Source organism: Canis lupus, chromosome 1 (assembly GCF_011100685.1).
Source record: "Canis lupus familiaris isolate Mischka breed German Shepherd chromosome 1, alternate assembly UU_Cfam_GSD_1.0, whole genome shotgun sequence".
Classification (NCBI taxonomy): domain Eukaryota; kingdom Metazoa; phylum Chordata; class Mammalia; order Carnivora; family Canidae; genus Canis; species Canis lupus.
Genome location: NC_049222.1, coordinates 112676737 through 112697342, shown reverse-complemented (window position 1 = coordinate 112697342; position 20606 = coordinate 112676737). Strand labels below are relative to the sequence as shown.

At 44.1% G+C, this 20606-nt stretch overlaps 1 long non-coding RNA gene across 9 annotated transcripts in view; it reads left to right on the top strand.

Annotated features, from left to right (window-relative positions):
- LOC102152075 overlaps positions 1-20606 on the top strand; it is a 95476-nt gene that overhangs the window by 24788 nt on the left and 50082 nt on the right. The gene's annotated exons all lie outside the window — the stretch shown is intronic.

Genomic DNA, 20606 nt, shown 5'->3' with positions numbered 1-20606 from the left:
GGTGATACTTTCTAGCTTAATATTGGGCAGGAAAGGGAGTACTAAGGGTCCATCCTCTGGGCCTATGGCCTTGGCACAATATTTGCATCCAGAGTGTTGCTTGTGAAGTTGCCCTGTCCTCACTCCATTTACAATTTCCTCCCGGTTCTATGGCCACATGGGTAAGGTGGGAAGCAAGAGAGTCCTGAAGAGGAGAGGCTATTTCTCTCTTGCTCAGAACATTGGCTCTGAAACTGGGACCCCTTGTTTGTCAGGAAGGTGGCTGGGGCTTAGTTGCTCCAGCCGAAAGGAGCGGGAACTGGGCTGGTGCAAGACCCTAGGGCTTCAGGTCCAAGAGGGTTTGAGAAACAGGAACCACAGGAGGGCAGGAGCCCTTAAAGGGTGTTTGTTGGCTCTGGACCTTGTTTGGAAACAGCCCAAGGCAAAGGAAGAAGGTAATACTATTTAGAGTAACCATGAAGGGTTACAGAACATTAGTACTTACTAAACTTGACTCATTTCAGAGACTTTGGGAAATGTGCTCAAAGGAAGAGGAGATACTGGGCTTGAATGCTGAGTGATATTTGCAGGGGTGGGGGGTGCTGAAGGGAAGGTTAACAAGGAAGTCCTCCCAGGTAGTCTCCAGACAGGAGTGAGAACAGTGGCTTGGTTGTTTAAGAGGAGGGAAGAGGCAAGTCATGAGTCAAACCCTATTTATTCTTACCCTGTCAATTTTCAAATTATTGCCGCTTATGGACATGTTGGAGTGTTGATTATAGATTTTGCTACTATAGAATTTATAAAGCACCTGCATGGGGCAGGTACAATGGGGATTGTCCTCCAGTTGAAAGCTTGGTCTGATAAAGCTAGGTCTGATATAAACCATTGATGTGGTTTCTCTGGAAAATTCTAACAATGGTCTCTGTTCTCTGGAGGCTCAAATCTAAAGCAAGATGACATATATTCATAAAACCTAGAAATGGAAGTGGAACCAAATACCAGAAGTGGCAGGAGTGCATGGTAGGCTCAGAGTCACTCAGGGAACTCTGGGTTAGGTGGAGCTTGGGTGGTGTCTTGCTGGTAGAGTAGGATTTGCGTTGGTAGAAGGTGGAAAGGAGGGAAGCACAGAGAAGGAGCATGGAGCTAACTGGCTGGGGATCTTTGAGGGCAAGGGGGGGTGTTACTGTTCATTTTTGTGTTCTTGAACTTATGCAGGGCCTGGCACTTTGGGAGTACTCTATCAATATTTGTTGAATTAAGTGATATTCTTGTAACACTTTAACTAGGCCTGGTATGTTAGGAAGCATGTGAAAAGTGCAGTCCATTATCAGAAAGAAAATTTCACTGATGAATGGTCACCCACCACAGGGAACCTGGGGGGAGTGCTTTCCTTTCCCCATTGAATTGTCAGCCAGCCCACTCCCAGGCTGCTGTAGGGTCCGTGAGTTCCTCCTAGCCCTTTCTCTGGGTCCCCTCAGTGCTGGCTCCCAGTCAGTTCCCTCTGTCTGGTTTTCTCCTCCAAGGACTTGAGGTGGGGTGTTGGGTCCTGGGTACCACAGGAGGGGGCTTTGTGTCCCTTTGGATCCATTGATCTAAAACACCCCCAGGACAGACTTTTTTCTTGTTAATATTGACAACTACTTAGAGCCCATCTGAAGAACATTATTTGTTTCAACACAGTCTCTCTGCTTTACAAAGCTCCCTCTTCAGGAAGGAGGTAAGGGGAAAGTGGGGAGAAAATACCATTCTGCCCCTATTTGGTTTCCTCACTCCACAGAGTACTTAGTAGACATTCAAAAACGTTTGTTGACTGATTCCATGATTCATGCTGCCCTAATAATTATTTATTCATACACCTATTCAGTAGACATTTGAGCACTGAATATGTGCCCAGGGTTTGCTAGGTAGTGGCTACCGAGAAGAAGAAGGTTTGAAATTGTCTTTGAGGGACTCTTACTAGACATGGAGACCGCCTGAGGGCTGCCCCAACTGCTCCGTTTCACAGAGCGGAAATTAAAACACAGGGAAGTTATATGATTTGTGCAACAGCATACAGTTCTGTTAGCCACAAAGCCACAGGACTAACATTCAAGTTTCCTGACCTGCTAGAATTTCTGTGGTGTGCAGCTGCCCATTGTCATACCTGTAGGTGTGGTGAGCTCTTGTAGGTGAGAGTGGACATTCAGAATGAGCCCACAAATGCCTTGGATTAACCAGAAGGAAATGTCTGACCCAACCATGACCATCTGGGACATTTGCATTATTACTATTTTATTTTTTTTCACATTGAACTTGAAATGAGGAAAACTGAGCCCAGAAACCAAGAGTGGAAGATTTTCACAGGGGATTGGCCCTTAAAAATCTGTGTCTACCTCTATTGAGGTATTTCCCACTGTACTGTGATGTTCTGACTTTGAACTGGGTTCCCTGCATAGCCCAGAGCTCAGTGAAGGCAGAGACCATCTGGTTCATCTTTGTGTCTCTGGCACATAGTACATAGCAGGCTCTAATAAATATTTCTTAAAAATAAAACTGAATATGGGGGGGTCTGGGTGGCTCAGTTGGTTGAGCATCCAACTCGATTTTGACTCAGGTTCTGATCTCAGGGTCTTGAGATCTAGCCCTGCGTCAGGCTCTATGCTCAGTGGGGGTCTACTTGAGATTCTCTCCCTCTGTCCCTACCCCCACTCTCTCTCTTTCTCTCAAAATAAAGAAATCTTTTTTGGGGGTGGGGGTTGGGGACAGCAAAACAAGGTTTATTGAGCGATAGCAAAGTGATAGTACAAAGCTCCCAAAGAAGAAGGGGACCCGAAAAGGTTGTCACGGGAGTTTCTAAGTCTAGGTTTTTTTTTTTTTTTTTTTTTTTTTTATTTATGATAGTCACAGAGAGAGAGAGAGAGAGAGAGGCAGAGACACAGGCAGAGAGAGAAGCAGGCTCCATGAACCGGGAGCCCAACGTGGGATTCGATCCTGGTCTCCAGGATCTGCCCTGGGCCAAAGGCAGGCGCCAAACCGCTGCGCCACGCAGGGATCCCCAAGTCTAGGGGTTTTTATGGGCTTGTTGACAGGCTGTTTTAATCTAATTAACCCTCCCTGTGTCTGTCATCCAATCAGGTTTTTGTCATCTACCTATCACATGGGGAAGGGTGGAGGGCTTCCTCCAGGGTGGTATAAAATTCTTTTAAGGGTGGTTTCCTCTTAAGGCAAGGACCCCTTGTCCCTGCCTGCCTTTCTAGCTGTTCATCATTCTCCACTCTGAAGAGGTAACCCTAACTGCTGTTAGGGAAAAAGGGCAATGACCGGTCTTAGCTACTTCCTGTTGGTCAGGGGCATTGGATGGGGTGGCAGTCAGTTCCTCTCATTCTGATCTATCAACGGGTCCCCTGTCGATATCTGGTTTGACTTCCATATGAAGCTCCATATGAATCATCATTTGGAGTTTGATGACCTTTATTCTGGAAGATATAAAGCAAGTTGGGGGCATTTAGGAGGCAAAGCCCAAAGCACCAATGCAAGACTGAGTACAGCCAAGGGTCCCGTGAGAGATGGAGGATGTTTTACTGTACTCCACTGTATGTACTGTGAGGGTGAAAGGAATGCAATAAGGAATATGGTTTTGATGGGATATAGGAAGAGTAACATTATCTGTGCCTTGTCACTTCAAGACTAGTTTGAGGTCCTCTCTGTGTTCACAGAGGGGTTTTGGTTCCTTGTTGTTAGGCCCCATTGGGGAGCAGGGTTTGACTCTGGAATGGTGGATCCAGGCTTCAAATTCAGGCACTTTGACTGCTATTAAAGTAGGTAAAACATTGTATGCAGGCCTTCCCTGACTGGCTCTAACAAGCTTCTGGTCCCCAGGGTAAAATGGGACAGGTTGGTTATTTTGGGGCTGGGAGTTGGGAAGCTCCTTGCAAAAGGGATGAAATGATTTATCAAATCAAAGACTCTTGTCTATCAGCAGGTCATTTACAAGGAAGAGTCTCCCATATAAGATCTCGAAGGGGCTCAACTCCTTTTTCATGGGGGTATTCCTAATTCGGAGTAAGGCAACAGGGAGTAGAGACATCCAATTTTGACTTGTTTCTTGTGCTACTTCATTTTTCCAAGGATTGAAGTCTTCAGGCACAGTGTAAGTAATAGATAATGCCCCAAACCTTAGATACTCCTTCTGTTATCACTCTGAAGGAGGTGGGGAGTCCAAACTGAAGGATTTACTAGTGCATTTATCATTTCTGAGGCTCTTTAGGTTATACAGGGGAAGGCCTCAACCCAGTATATGAAGGTATCTGCCCAAACCAGAAGGTACCTGTACCTATGCATTTTAGGCATGTGTGAAGTCCATTTGCCAGTCTCTCCCAGGGTAACTTCCTACTCGCTGTATACCTCTGGGGATTTGCAGATGGGAGAATGGGTTATTATTCATGTTTTTCCTGTCCTAGAGTTAGTTTTCATAGCTTTGGAAATCAAGAGAGCAGGAATGCCACCGCTGCCCCTAAAGTATATCGGTCAGCCACAAGCCACCAGATCTAGCTCTTTGCTTAAATATTCCACTGGCTGTTAGGCTGACCTTGAGCCTGTGTTAGAACACCCAGGGCCATTCCTTTTCTGTCACATACAAGTTGTAAGCCCTCCTGGTAGGAAGACTTAAAGCTGGAGCACTGAGTCAGGCTCTCTCGAGATTTTTTAAAAAGCTTTTTCTGACTCTGGATCTCACATTAATAGGTGGGTACCGGCTGTCTGGATGTCTTTCATCAACCTGTAGAGGGGGCATGCTATTCTCTATATCCTGGTATTTATGAGCAACAGTATCCTGTTATGCCCAAAAAACCTTTCCAACAAGGGAAAGTTCTGGGTTCCTTAAGGTGTATGGGAACAAGCACTGCTGTTAAGCCCTGACACACTTTAGCCCAAGTTGCCCAGACCTGATTAATATCAGCCTCCACAAAGGGGAGGCAACTGCTAGTCTACCCAGGGGCTATCAAGAGAGGTGTGGGGTTCTCAGGCATTAAGAAAGAGTGAGAGAAAATTAGATCTTCCCAGTTGTATCCCAGAAGGTGAGAAAAAAATATGACCATGGGTAGCCCAGTGATGCCCTTAACAACAACACTGCAGTTGGACAGTTGGCCTGGGGTGGAAAGTAGAACAGAAAATGTGGCTCCAGTATCAAGAAGGAAATTGACTGGCTTTCCTTCTATTTCCAGAATTACTTGAGGCTCTGGGTTCTTTGAGTGAGCTGTTTCAGAGGAACCACCACATAGCCAGGCACTATCAGTCCTGATCAGGGGCACTGGCCACTTGAGCCCTTGCAGACTGAGGTCCCCAAGGACATTCGAATTTCCAGTGTCCCTCTCCACAAGTGGGACAAGGGTTATAGGGCCTTGATTTTTGCCTTTGAAGGCGTTCTCACTTCCAGTGTCCTGGGAAGCTACAAGGATGGCATTTGGTGCCAGAACCTTGGGAGGCCAAGTTGGCAATGTCATGCAAGGTCACAACCAAAGCCTCAGAATGCATCTTCAGCTTCTGTTCCTTACTCTCCTCTTGGTCCCGATTGTAAAAGACCTGCTGGCAGTTTGTAAGAGGGTCCCTTTGAGGCCAACAGCCAACTTTTGCAATTTTTTCCCAAATATCTGGGGCTGATTGGGTCTTTCAGAATGATATCAGCCTCAGGAGAACCAAGGGAGATAGCTGTGTATTCAATGAGAGCCTCTCTCAATCTAAGAAAACTGTTGTGTTTTCTTATTTATTTATTTATATATTTTCTTTTTTTATTTTTTACTTTTGCTCTTGGGTTTTTCTCCTGAGTTTGGGTTACCAATAGACCCAGATATCCTTTACCAGAGACTTTGAAAGCTCTCTTAACAATTACCCATGAAAACTTTGAGACAGATGTAACTGACATTTTAATGTGAGCTTATTTGACCTTCAGCCAACTTAGATAGAATAAGTTTCATTCCCGGTTCTAAACCTTATCAGCTGGACAGATGAACAGACGCTATTTTTTTTCCCCCCTACTGAAGTGGGAATATGCAGTCCATATTGGGCTGGAGAAGGCAGGGAAATTTCCCTGAAACAAAAGGAGTTTTGGTAGCTGCTTTGGAATATTCTTTAAAGTCTCTGTCCCAAGGTAGACTAACCACAGTTGGCTCCAATTATAGCCATTAACCCAGGAAATGAATGAGGGGGAAGCTCCCATGTACTGCTCAATTCCTCTATGATGCAGGCTTGGAAGTGATGGCAATACCAGTTTCCAAGGGGATTGTTAGAATCCCAGCTGAGATCCTGAGAGGATCCCAAATGGGGTCTTGAGGAGGTAGAGCCTGGGCTCCAGTTGGAAACTAGAGCTACCCTTGGGCTCACTCATCCCTTGATCTCCATATCTTTCAGCAGTGACCAGAACCCCATGCATTTTTGTCTCGGAGGGGGTCTGTTTTAACAGAAGCATTACATCTTTCCAGGTTTGGAAAATTTTCTGAGGTTCCCCCTTTGTCTCAGGTCTTGTAGCAGCATTTCCCCTTGGTCCCCCCTCCAAGCATTACCTGTAAAGCCCTCAAGTGCAGGCAGGTAAGGGTTAGGGTAGACAGGTAAGAGGACCTGATCTTTTTTTTTTTTTTTTTTAGCTTTCTTTAAGATTTTAATTTCATTGGGATGCCTGGGTGGCTCAGCAGTTGGGCGTCTGCCTTCGGTTCAGGACGTGATCCTGGAGTCCCGGGATCGAGTTCCATATCAGGCTTCCTGCATGGAGCCTGCTTCCCTCTCTGCCTGTGTCTCTGCCTCTCTCTCTCTCTCTCTCTGTGTGTCTCTCATGAATAAATCAATAAAATCTTTAAAAAAAGATTTTTATTTTTTAATTATTTTTAAAATTCTATTTTATTTAAATTCAATTTGCCAACATATAACACCCAGTGCTCATCTCATCATATGTCCTCCTTAATGCTTGTCACTCAGTTACCCCATCCCCCCACCACCTCTCCTTCTGTAACCCTTTGTTCACTTCTCAGAGTTAGGAGTCTCTCATGGTTTGTCTTCCTCTCTAATTTTTCCTCATTCAGTTGCCCCCCTTCCATTATGGTCCTTTTCATGATTTATTATATTCCACACATGAGTGAAATCATATGATAATTGTCTTTCTCTGATTGACTTATTTCACTCAACATAATATCCTCCAGTTCCATCCATGTTGATGTAAATGGTAGGTATTCGTCCTTTCTGGTGGCTGAGTAATATTCCATTGTGTATATACACCACATCTTTATCCATTCATCTGTCGAAGGACATTGTGGCTCCTTCCACAGTTTGGCTATTGTGAGCTTTGCTGCTATGAACATTGGGGTGCAAGTGTCCCTTTGTTTCAATACATCTGTATCTTTGGGTGTAAATACCCAGTAGTGCAATTTCTGGGTCATAGGGTAGCTCTATTTTTAACTTCTTGAGGAACGTCCACTTTGTTTTCCGGAGTAGCTGCACTAGCTTGCATTCCCACCAGCAGTGTGAGAGGGTTCCCCTTTCTCTCCATATCCTCGCCAACATTGTTGTTTCCTGTCTTGTAATTTTAGCCATTCTCAGGTGTAAAGTGGCATCTCATTGTGGTTTTGATTTGTATTTCCCTGATGACAAATGATATGGAGAAGGGGACCTGATCTTAAATCTGGATAAATTAATCTGGATCTACTTTTGATGTGAGTGTGGTGTTCCTTTGTTCCTCCCCATCCCCCACTGTACTGCCACCCCAGGGTTGGGGGGCGGTGGCCAGAATAGAGTAGCCAGGAGCCTGAGATCAATCCTACATTGCTGATATCAGAACAAAAGAAAATGAGCCACCTTTTTCCCAGTTAAAACTAGGAAGGCAAAGTCCCTCAGGTGGCCATGTCTCATTCTCCAACTTATATTGTGATCATGCCCCAGAACAAAAGAAAATGAATTGCAGCTTTGCCTGGTTAAAACCAAGAAGACTGGGCAGCCCGGGTGGCTCAGCGGTTTAGCACCGCCTTCAGCCCAGGGTGTGATCCTGGAGTCCCACATCGGGCTCCCTGCATGGAGCCTGCTTCTCCTGCCTGGTTCTCTGCCTCTCTCTCTCTCTGTGTTTCTCATGAATAAGTAATAAAATCTTGAAACAAACAAAAAAACCCCAGAAAGCATCTAAGTAAACAATATTGAGCTATTTATAGGTCTGATACTCCTCTGATAGCCTATAATGCCAGGAAGGGACTCTAAAGGAGTAAGGGTCTTGGTCAGGGAATTACCCATCTGCAAGAAGAGAGATAAAGGTATTCCTTACCTCAATTTCTAATAGTTGATCAGGGAGATGTGGGGGGAGAGGCAAAGGCATCCCTCATCTTAGTTCCTCCTCATCTTGTCCTGATAATCTGGCTCTAACTTCTCACGAGACTGACAGCCAGAGCCCCTGCCCTTTCTGTGAGGTGCTAGAAGTAGTCGTGCTTACCCAGGCTTGGCCCTGCCTCCAGAGAGCAACTCTGGTTTCCCCACCCTTAAGACTCCTTTAGAAGTCAATGGATATACTAGATTTCTTTTAGTAGACTTGTTCTGTCTGGCATAGCCACATGGAGGGACAAGGTGGGGCACCCAAGGAGGGGAAATCCACCTGGGATAACCCCTGATGGAACTGAAGATCAGGAGATCCCTTAGATACACCTTAGTTCTTTTGTTCTGCATGGCCATTCCTTCACATAAGTGGGGTAGCCAGTTGGAGGGGGAGTCCTGGTAATACCTGGAATAGGAGCCAGAAATAGGAGACCATTCCTCACAGTAATGGAACTGTGAGTGTGACCTCGTGGAGGCCACCCAAACCACTCTCAAGAGAATGTTTGGAGGACTGTTCTGGGCTTTCCCACTCATTCTCCTAGAGGAGGAATCAGCTGAGAAAAGAGTAGTAGAGGAGTTTCTCTTCAGATGCCTGGACAGGCAAGTAAGGTACCAGATCCCTGTGACAGCCTTCAAGTGTCCACCAAAGAGTAGCTTTGGTCAGGCCCTTCATTTCCTGCTTGGTTTTCCCTAGGTCCCTCACATCCAGTCATCTGCCCCGAAATGAGTTCTGAGTCCTCACCAAACTGACATTCTCAACTTCTGTTGGGGCATCAGTCAGAAAGGGGCTCAGAGAACCTGTCACCCGAGACTTGAAAATGGCAGCTGTGCTAATCGCTCTTACATGGCTGGCGGGTGCCCATTGTTTCAACAACAACAACAACAAAAAAAAAAAAATAGGGAGAGAGAGTGCGTGTGTGAGAGACCCTTGCTGCCCACTACTCACATTTAGTTGTTTTTAACAATGGGGGAGATCCCAGATGAGCCCTCATAAATGTTGCAGGATTTTTTTCTGCATCAGTGCCTACAGTTCTTGGTCACGCTGCTTCAAAGAGTGAAGAGGTAGACCAGACAAGAGTGGTGGGCAGCAAAGTAAGGTTTATTGAATGATAGCAAAGTGATAGTACAAAGCTTCCTAAAAGGGAGGGGACCGGAGAGAGTTGCCCTCAAAATGAATCTTTTTTTTTATTTAAAGATTTTATTTATTCATGAGAGATACAGAGGTAGAGAAGCAGGCTCCACGCAGGGAGCCCGACATGGGACTTGATCCCGGGACTCCAGGATCACGCCCCGGGCTGAAGGCAGGTGCCAAACCGCTGAGCCACACAGGGAATCCCCAAAATAAATCTTTTTTTTTTTTTTTAAACCTGAATAAAAGGTATATGCCAACAGAGGTGTGGGGTGACTGAGCCGCTGCACAAGTAGGAAAAACCAGTGTCATCAAATCAGCTGATGTGGCTTTCTAATACAGGTCTAGTGCCCAGAATGGGGAAGCAGGTAGTTCTGTGGCTCTGCTGCTTTGTATTCCTAGAATACAAAGTTTCCATTTTGCCAGACACACTTCCCTGGCCCACAGGAAAGGGAAGGGTTAGGAGAGTGTAGGGACTTCAGGATTGTCATTTGGGGGAGGTCTGTTTTGTGAAAAGGTGCTAGATATATTTCAGGGCTGATAGAGAGTAGGCCTCTGACTGGTGAGTATGCAGCAGACACATCTAGCTGAGGATGAGAAAGAGCTGTCACAGTCAAGTAAATTTCCTTGGAAAATTACAAGTTTACTGAGGGAGTTCACGCAGGGACTGGAAATCTGAAAATGTATCACAATGATTTTGTTGTTGCTTATGAAGGTTATAAGGGCAGAGCTTGGCTTGGAACTCAGGTTCCCGACTAATATCACATTTTATTAGGGAGGTTAAGTGCATTTACGGATTATGGCCACAAGATGGCAGCACTGCCCCACTGGTGTTTCCTAAGAATGCTACCCAGGCCTGAGCAAGTCTGTGGTGTTGGGCCAGCGGTGTTGGGATGAGGGAAAAATGAATAAATCAGACACAAGTGAAGTGAATAGGTAATTTTTTCCCCCTGTCAAGTGACAGAATTGAGGTGAGTCTGAAACCATTGCATTTTAGAACTGGAACATACTTTTTTAAAAAATAAAGATTTTATTTGAGAGGGTGAGCATGCTTGTGAGAGAGAGAGAAGAGAGAGAGAGAGAGAGAGAGAGAGAGAGAATGAGCTTGAGAGCACACAGGAGTGGAGGAAGGGCAGAGCGAGAGGGAGCACGGGGCTCCAGGCAGGGCTGGATCCCAAGACCCTGAAATCATGACCTGAGCCAAAGTCAGATGTTTAACCTACTGAACCACTCAGGCCCCTGGAACACACCTTAGAGAAGTGTCTCAAATTTTAATGTGTTTACAGATCACCTTGTTTAAGTACAGGTCAGATTCCTCTGGTTGGGCCTGGGATGCTACATTTCTTTTTTTTTTTTTTAATTTTTATTTATTTATGATAGTCACAGAGAGAGAGAGAGAGAGAGGCAGAGACATAGGCAGAGGGAGAAGCAGGCTCCATGCACCGGGAGCCCGACGTGGGATTTGATCCTGGGTCTCCAGGATTGTGCCCTGGGCCAAAGGCAGGCGCCAAACTGCTGCGCCACCCAGGGATCCCGGATGCTGCATTTCTAATAAGCTTCTGAATGATGCTGTTGCTGCTGGTTGGTGGGCCACACTTTGAGTAGCAAAGCTTTAGTAGTTATTTAGGGATTAAGTCTCACTTCACCTAACTTATGGATAAGGAGAAACTGAAGTCCAGAGAGAGTATGTGAGTTGCCTAACAAAGTCATGACTTTAGCACAAAACTTTGTGCATTTAAACCCAAGATGATTCGTAGTCTATTTCTCATGAACTGTATCGTGTGGCCCCTCTTTGCTGTTGTTAGTGGCATCTCTTTGGTATAGGAATGCAGAATCTCGATTTTCGCCACTATCCCCTTTGGTCTTTGCTCAGGGCGTTGCTTTGGTTACTGTGTTACTCAAAATCTTCAGTGGCTCTTGTGTAACTACAAGATCAAGTTCCAATATCTCTGTCTAGTTTTCATCGCTGTACAACGTATAGTCCCACTTTGGCAAGCTTACATAACTTCCCTGTTTCTTTTTCTTTTTTAATTTTATTTTAATTAATTAATTAATTAATTAATTAATTTATGATAGTCACAGAGAGAGAGAGGGAGGCAGAGACATAGGCAGAGGGAGAAGCAGGCTCCATGCACCGGGAGCCCGATGTGGGATTCGATCCCAGGTCTCCAGGATCACACTCTGGGCCAAAGGCAGGCGCCAAACCGCTGCACCACCCAGGGATCCCCCCCTGTTTCTTAAACTTATTTTCCACCAGATTTGCTCTTCCTTGCTCTTCCTGTTCCCTAAACCACGTTCAGTCTTTTCTCAGTGGAGGTCCTCTCGGCATGGGCTTTGGAGTGAGACACACCTACTTTCTAATAATCTTAGATCCAACACCAACTTTGTCAAGTTACTTTCTCTTCCTGAGCATCAGCATCCTCTGAAATAACCCCATGAGGTGGTTGGGAGGGATAAATAAAATAACATGCAAACCCCTTCTCATTCCTGAAATCCCCCTCAAAATTAGCTTCTACAGTGGTGCCTGACACCTGGTTCCCCGTGCTGGTGTTTCTCATCGTCTCTGTGTCCCTAAGGCTTAACGATTCAAAGGCCTAACCTGAATCCTACCTCTTGTGAAACCTTTCCCAGCCATTCCTGATCTAGGTGACCCTGCCCTTTTGTAAATTATTTCACCTAAGTATTAGCATTTAACTATGTGCCAGGCTCTCAGTGAGACCCAGTAGAGAGGCTTGCCTCTATTACTTGGATTTGTAATAGTTGAGGGAAATTTAGTTACATTTTTTTTTCAGTGCTCTGTGAGTGTCATAGCTACCATCTCTTTTGTCACTTACTGCCTAGCAGCAGCTCCTCTGCACCAGCAGCACCAGATCCTGGTGATTTGTGAATACTTAGGGATAGTTCTCATCAGGGTCCTTCCTGCCTCTGGATTTGGGTTAAATTGGTGTTCCTTTTTGCATGTTATCAGATGCAAGGGAAGGGTTGATGAAATCTCTTTATGGAAACCTCAAGATAATAACGCTAAGGAAGTTGAGCATGGTATCATTGCTTCAATAACCTGGTGACAGGAGATGTGTACACTTTCCTATTTCATGAAATTTACAACAGGGTCCTTATTTACTTCAGAAGAGACAAAGGCCAAGTGGAGAGAGCAAGGTTAAGGCAGGTTGTGTAGCTCTGACTTAGATTCTGTGAATAGTTCATTCAGTTGTACCTGGTAGTGCTCTTCTTGCATATGTTCATATATTTATATCACATGATTTATAACTCTCCCTCAGTGGCAGCTCACATCAGGCTCATGACAGTAAAATTATATGGTGTGTGCCTTCTTTGCAGCAAAGGTTTCCTTGAAGTCTGGAGAGAAAACAGACCAGCAGGGCTGGACCCTTTACTTAGCATCCTGCCTTCTTTTTTTTTTATTGGACAGCAGTCTACTCAGTTGTCACTTTCTCAATCAGGGGATTTTTGGTCTTTCCTTTCCCCTACCATGGGTCCATGCCAAAGTCCAAAAATATTTATATTGTGCCTGGAACTGGCTGTTATTTTATTATTTTAGAAAGAGGCCTGAGGAATGGCTTCCTTATCGATTTCCAGGACTCTAATCTTCACTGTCTAAGCTGGTGGTTTCCAGCCCTGGATGCTGAAGAATCACTTGCAGTGCATTTATTTATTTTTTTTAAAGATTTTTATTTATTTATTCATGAGAGACACAGAGAGAGAAAGCCAGAGACATAGGCAGAGAGAGGCAGGGAGCCCGATGTGGGACTCAATCCCAGGACTCCAGGATCACGCCCTGGGCCAAAGACAGGCACTTAACCGCTTAGCTACCCATGCGTCCCTCCTGGAGTGCATTTAAAACCTACCAGTGTCCATGTCTTTTGCCCATTTCATGATTGGATTGTTTGTTTCTTTGGTGTTGAGTTTAATAAGTTCTTTATAGATCTTGGAAACTAGCCCTTTATCTGATATGTCATTTGCAAATATCTTCTCCCATTCTGTAGGTTGTCTTTGAGTTTTGTTGACTGTATCCTTTGCTGTGCAAAAGCTTCTTATCTTGATGAAGTCCCAATAGTTCATTTTTGCTTTTGTTTCTTTTGCCTTCGTGGATGTATCTTGCAAGAAGTTACTATGGCCGAGTTCAAAAAGGGTGTTGCCTGTGTTCTTCTCTAGGATTTTGATGGAATCTTGTCTCACATTTAGATCTTTCATCCATTTTGAGTTTATCTTTGTGTATGGTGCAAGAGAGTGGTCTAGTTTCATTCTTCTGCATGTGGATGTCCAATTTTCCCAGCACCATTTATTGAAGAGACTGTCTTTCTTCCAATGGATAGTCTTTCCTCCTTTATCGAATATTAGTTCACCATAAAGTTCAGGGTCCACTTCTGGATTCTCTATTCTGTTCCATTGATCTATGTGTCTGTTTTTGTGCCAGTACCACAGTGTCTTGATGACCACAGCTTTGTAGTACAACCTGAAATCTGGCATTGTGATGCCCCCAGATATGGTTTTCTTTTTTAAAATTCCCCTGGCTATTCGGGGTCTTTTCTGATTCCACACAAATCTTAAAATAATTTGTTCTAACTCTCTGAAGAAAGTCCATGGTATTTTGATAGGGATTGCATTAAACGTGTATATTGCCCTGGGTAACACAGAAATCTCACAGAGGAAGACATAGACATGGCCAACATGCATATGAGAAAATGCTCTGCATCACTTGCCATCAGGGAAATACAAATCAAAACCACAATGAGATACCACCTCACACCAGTGAGAATGGGGAAAATTAACAAGGCAGGAAACAACAAATGTTGGAGAGGATGCGGAGAAAAGGGAACCCTCATACACTGTTGGTGGGAATGTGAACTGGTGCAGCCACTCTGGAAAACTGTGTGGAGGTTCCTCAAATAGTTAAAAATATACCTGCCCTACGACCCAGCAATTGCACTGTTGGGGATTTACCCCAAAGATACAAATGCAATGAAACGCTGGGACACCTGCACCCCGATGTTTATAGCAGCAATGGCCACGATAGCCAAACTGTGGAAGGAGCCTCGGTGTCCAACGAAAGATGAATGGATAAAGAAGATGTGGTTTATGTATACAATGGAATATTACTCAGCTATTAGAAATGACAAATACCCACCATTTGCTTCAACGTGGATGGAACTGGAGGGTATTATGCTGAGTGAAGTAAGTCAGTCGGAGAAGGACAAACATTATATGTTCTCATTCATTTGGGGAATATAAATAATAGTGAAAGGGAATATAAGGGAAGGGAGAAGAAATGTGTGGGAAATATCAGAAAGGGAGACAGAACGTAAAGACTGCTAACTCTGGGAAACGAACTAGGGGTGGTAGAAGGGGAGGAGGGCGGGGGGTGGGAGTGAATGCATGACGGGCACTGGGGGTTATTCTGTATGTTAGTAAATTGAACACCAATAAAAAATAAATTAAAAAAAATAAAGTACCCACAAAAAATAAAAATAAAAAATAAAACCTACCAGTGTCTGTGCCTTATCCCCAGAGAGACTGATTTGATTGGTCTATGGTGTGGGCCAGGTATTTGTGATTTTTATTTTTATTTTTTATTTATTTATTTATTTATTTATTTATTTTTTAATTTTTATTTATTTATGATAGTCACAGAGAGAGAGAGAGAGAGAGAGGCAGAGACACAGGCAGAGGGAGAAGCAGGCTCCATGCACCGGGAGCCCGATGTGGGATTCGATCCTGGGTCTCCAGGACCGCGCCTTGGGCCAAAGGCAAGCGCCAAACCGCTGCGCCACCCAGGGATCCCTATTTGTGATTTTTAAAAGCTTCCAAGTAAAATAGTTATTTTACAGAGAAACCTTATCCAAGTGGTCAAAGTTAACATCACCAGTAATGGGAGATATCAGTGTCACAGGCCTGATATGATGGACTGAGAAGGCACAGCATCATGTCTGTGGTATTCTTGCCAAAGATGCATAGCTTAAGTTTAATCATGAGAATATATTAGATAAGTTCAAACTGAGGGTCATTTCACAGAATAATTGGCCAATGCTCTTAAAAATGTTAAGTTAACGAAAGTAAAAGAAATTCTCAGGAATTGGCCCAGATTAAAGAAGACTAAGAATATAAAGGCATCAGATACAATTTTTCATCCTAGATGGGTTACTAGTCCAGAAAAAGGACCTTAGTGGAAAGGTTGATAGAATTTGAACAAGAACTGTAGATTAGTTCATTGTATTATATAAATGATAATATATTGATTTTGGTAATTGTGCTTATCTACAACATTAATATTTGGGGAAGTTGAGTGAAGGGTATATGGCAACTTGGACTATTTTTGGAATAGTTTTGAAGGTCTGAAAAGCAAAGAAAAAAGGCTTACAGGGAATTAATGAATTGCCAGAGTTGAGAATCTCTTCCCTGAGTCATCTTGCCTAATATTATCAGAGTTATTTTCCTGACAATGTTGTTCTGTCATGTTTCTGACTTTCTTAAAGCTTCCCAGTTACGTTACTCCTATTATCTGTAGGATAAGCTCAGATTCCTCAGGCTGCCATTCAGAGCTCCCGTAGCATGGCCCCGATCTGCTGCCTTGCTCAACTTACAGTTTTTGCTTTCTTTCTTTCTTTCTTTCTTTCTTTCTTTCTTTCTTTCTTTCTTTCTTTCTTTCTTCTTTCTTCTTTTTTTTCTTTTTTTTTAAAGATTTATTTATCCATTTGAGAGAGAGAGAGAGAAAGAGCGCATAGTAGGGAGTGGCAGAGGGAGAGAGAAACACAAACAAACACTGCACTGAGTGCGGAACCTGACTCAGGGGTCTATCTCATGATTCTGAGATCATGAAGAGCTGAAACCAAGAATCAGACATTTAACTGACTGTGCTACGGAGGCGCCCCAACAGTTTACTTTCTTGTGTCAGAATTTATTTTAATTCTTTCCCTTATTCCTATAATGCCCCTGCCTTCCTGCCTAGCCTCCTGAATTACTGTTCACTCTAAAGCCCATCTCAGACCTTGTCTCTTCACTGAAGCCCTTTGTGAGTACCTCTGTTAGAAGCAGTCATCTTTCCTTTCCTTGAATTCTGGCAGGTAGGATGCTGTGGAGTGAAAACATGAGCTTTAGATTCAGAAGTATGTGAATCTTAGTCCTGGTTCCATTTTTTTAACAAGTTCTTGCAGGAGACAAGTTAATAGACTTCTTGGAGTTTTGGTTTCTCATTTGCAAAATAGGGATAATAGCACTTGCTTCAAAGGGCATTAGGTGAGGTGTAAACATAAAGCTCCCCAGGACCTAGGAGGTTCCTTCCATTCTTCCTCTGTAGCCTCAGAGGGATTGTGGGAACAAAGGCACTCATCAAGATTACCTGCTGGTCCCTTAATAAAATATAATTGCTTCTGGTCATCACTAAAATGATAGACACTCCTGAGATGAATTGAGTGGCTGGGGCTTTAAGAAATTCAACTGAGATTACTTTTTCCTGGAACCCAACTCAGTGAATAAGTGACCTATGGGTAGAAGAATGTAACTCAAAAGAGGGAGAAGGGAGGGACAATGGGTTTCTAAATGGAGAGCGCTGTGATGCCTCCCACACCCTCCCCTTTGCTCTCAGACAGTATTGAGGAAGTACAACTCCCTACTAATGTCCTTAAGCCATGAGTCCTGCCAAGCAGCCCTTACTAATCCATTCCGTGCTATGTACAGAGGTGAGTCAGGTCTCCTGTGCGGTGAATGCTTTCCTCCCTTTTCTGTTCTCTCTACCCGCACAGCTCTCAGTGCCCAAGTTTGGCCCCAGGCCCAAGTCTCTAGTATTGGTCTAAGAAGACAAGCCCAGGAGGGGCAAGCTGAGAAGGAAGTCAGATTCAACAGGCATGGAAAGAGACAGGTGGGGCTGCCATTGTACAAAGGCCACAAACCTGGGTGTGTTTTATGACTGTTTCTGCATTTGCAATCTCCGCCCCTTTATGACCATTCCCAGCCTCCTGCTTCTCATTACATCTTTCACTAGTATACCTCTTTTGTGGCCAGAGAATGGCTGTGCAAATAGTTGACAGTTCAGTAAGAATGACTTCATGGAGACTAGGAACTTGATCTTCCCAAAGGAGATTTTTCCTAAAAGAGATTGAGGTTCATAAAGGCAAGCTTTTATGAGGGATGTGCAATTGTGAGTGTGGTGTGAGGAAACAAGTGCATGTGTGAAAGGCAAGACGGAAAATGAAATGCTGACTGTTGAATCCTGCAAATGTGGTTGGGGAGCAAAAATCATTTTGAAAGACAGATTTCATTTAGGAGATCTCCAAAATCTTAGGATGTTCTCCTCCCAGATTAAATTATTAATATTTGGGTGGGAGATGAAGTTAGATTATGAGTTGTGGGATATTGGGTAAATTACTTAACTTTTCTGTCTCAGTTTTTTTAATCTGTTAACACAAGGATGATAATATTCATGGGATTTTTTTTTTTTTTTTTTTTTTTTTTTTTTTGTGGAGGCTGTAGCTACATAACAGCCTTTAGGATGGTGCCTGGCACATAGCGAGCGCTGAGTGGATGTGAGCTCTAACAGTAATGGCAATAGGCAGAGATGCTGGTCACCTGAGTGGGGATGTACGTTTAAGCCAGGGTCCTGGCAGACCAGCTGGACATGAAAATGATAGGGAGAAGTTAATTTCTAGGAGTGGAAGGATTAGGTCACAGTAACTCATGAACAACATTCTGGAAAATGTCATAATCCAATGGCAGGATTCCCAGAGAGTGTGTGGCTTCTGTCACAGTTATTGTTCCTGGGGGCGGGGCCTGGAAATGTGTCCCAGAGTTCAGTGGTCTTGCTGGAAGCTGAGCCTAGAAGTGGGCTTTAGGGGACATCTTTGCAAACAGCATTCATCCTGCTAAAGGAGTTCCTTGGGATGTCTGGGCACTGCTCCTCTCTCTGCACTGTTGTTATTTAGAAGGAGTAGAGAGAGGACTACAGAAGGATGAAATAAAGAAATGAATGTATAGATTCACAGCGCAGAATTGGGACTGGCGCCTGTAAGTTATGAGGAAGTCTATATAAGTTTTAAGTGAACATAAAAGGACTTTTAAAAACCCAGACCTAGAACATAAAGACTCCTAACTCTGGGAAATGAACTAGGGGTGGTGAAGAGGAGGAGGGCGGGGGATGGGGGTGAATGGGTGACTTGCACTGAGGGGGGCACTTGACAGGATGAGCACTGGGTGTTATTCGTATGTTGGCAAATTGAACACCAATAAAAAATAAATTTATTATTAAAAAAATAAATAAAAAACCCAGACCTCTTCATATAAATACAGTGGTTGCCTTGAATAGATATCAGATACCAGAAACACTGAAGCAGAGTCACAAGAGGTGGGTAGTAGGGCATTCTTTGCTAAATGATGAGAAAGGAGACAAAGGGGGAAATGAGGGTGGGAGGGGGAGAGAAAAGGGGGAAAGAAATGGGGGCAGTGAGGGAAAGGGTGGAAGGGATGGTTAGCAAGGGTACATTGCACTCCAGGCACTGTGTGTGATGCTTCAGACAGCCTACCTTATCCTTTCACTGTCTTTTCCTGATGCAGTGAGCATTAACCTTGTGCTATAGATGAGAGAAAAAGAGGCGCAGGGAGGTGAAGTGATTGATCCAGGATCATCCAGCCAGTTAACGTGAGAGAGATATGGTGTTTCACCTCAAAGCTTGTGCTCTTGCCTGTGTGTCAGAAGAAAAGAGAAGGAAGGCTAATGAAATTTTTGTTGTAGAGTTCAGAAAAGGTACCTGTGGTACCTAGAGTGATGGCTTCCCCCAAGTGTCTACATCCTAACCCCTGTGGATGTTACTTAATTTGGCAAAAGAAACTTCGCAGATGTGATGAAGTTAAGGATCTTGAGATGGTAAGAGCATCCAGGATTATACAAGAGGGCCCAGTGCAGTCACAGTGCCCTTGTAAGTGAGAGAGGGAAGCAGGAGAGCCAGGATTGGAGAATAGCAGTGAGGTTGAGCAAGGCCATCCACTGGCCATTGCTGGCTTTGAAGGCAGAGGGGCTGGGAGCCAAGGAATGTGGGAAATGGGGACACATTCCCCTAGAAATGGGGACAGGTGGAGAAGCAGATCTGCCTCCTGAACCTCCAGAAGGAATATCAGCCTGTCAACACCTGGATTTAATGCCAGTGAGACCCATTTTGGGCTTCTGACCTCCAGAAGTGTAAGAACTGGAAAAAGAAAGTATTTGATCTTTGCATTCTGGATGGTTACAATCTGCCACCTGGAAAAAGACTGGAAAGAATATGGCCAAATATTAAACAATGATTAGGTCTAGATTACAGGTGGAAAATTGAGTAGATGATAGGTATTTTCTTTTTCATACTTTACCTTAATTTTCAAAAATAAAAACATTAAGTATCATTACTCCAGAATGTCATAAATAGCCCCTCCTGAGTTTGTCTTCTTAGACTAATACTAGAGACCTGGGATTGGGGCCAAACCAGAGGATCCAGCACTGAGCTGTGCAGGTGGAAAGAGCAGAAAAGGGAGAAAAGCGTTCATTGAATAGGAAACTGACTCATGGGACACCTGGGTGGCTCAGCGGTTGAGCATCTCTCTTCAGCCCAGGGCGTGATCCTGGAGTCCTGGGGTCGAGTCCTGCGTCAGGGTCCCTGCATGGAACCTGTTTCTCCCTCTGCCTGTGTCTCTGCCTCTCTTTCTCTCTGTGTCTCTCATGAATAAATAAATAAAAGGAGTGAAAATATAAAGGGGAAAGAAGAGAAAATGAGTGAAAATATCAGTGAGGGTGACAAAACATGAGAGACACCTAACTCTGGGAAATGAACAAAAGGTTGTGGAAAGGGAGGTCGGTGGGGGGTTGGGGTGACTGGGTGATGGGCACTGAGGGGGGTACTTGGTGGGATAAGCACTGGGTGTTATGCTATATGTTGGCAAATTGAACTCTAATAAAAATATTTAAAAAATAAATAAAATCTTAAAAAAAAATAAAGGAAACCGACTCACCTCTGTACATAGATAGCACTTGGGCACGGAATGGATTAGTGAGGGCTGCTTGGTTTATAGGGTGTGTTCTGATTGCCTGCTCTTCTCTATTAACTTTCTCCAAAGCCCTTCCTTCCTTCTCACCTCTCCTCTCATCTACTCACAGCCCCCATTTTCCAGAAGACTAAATAGGCAGTTATATGTGACACCCCTGTCC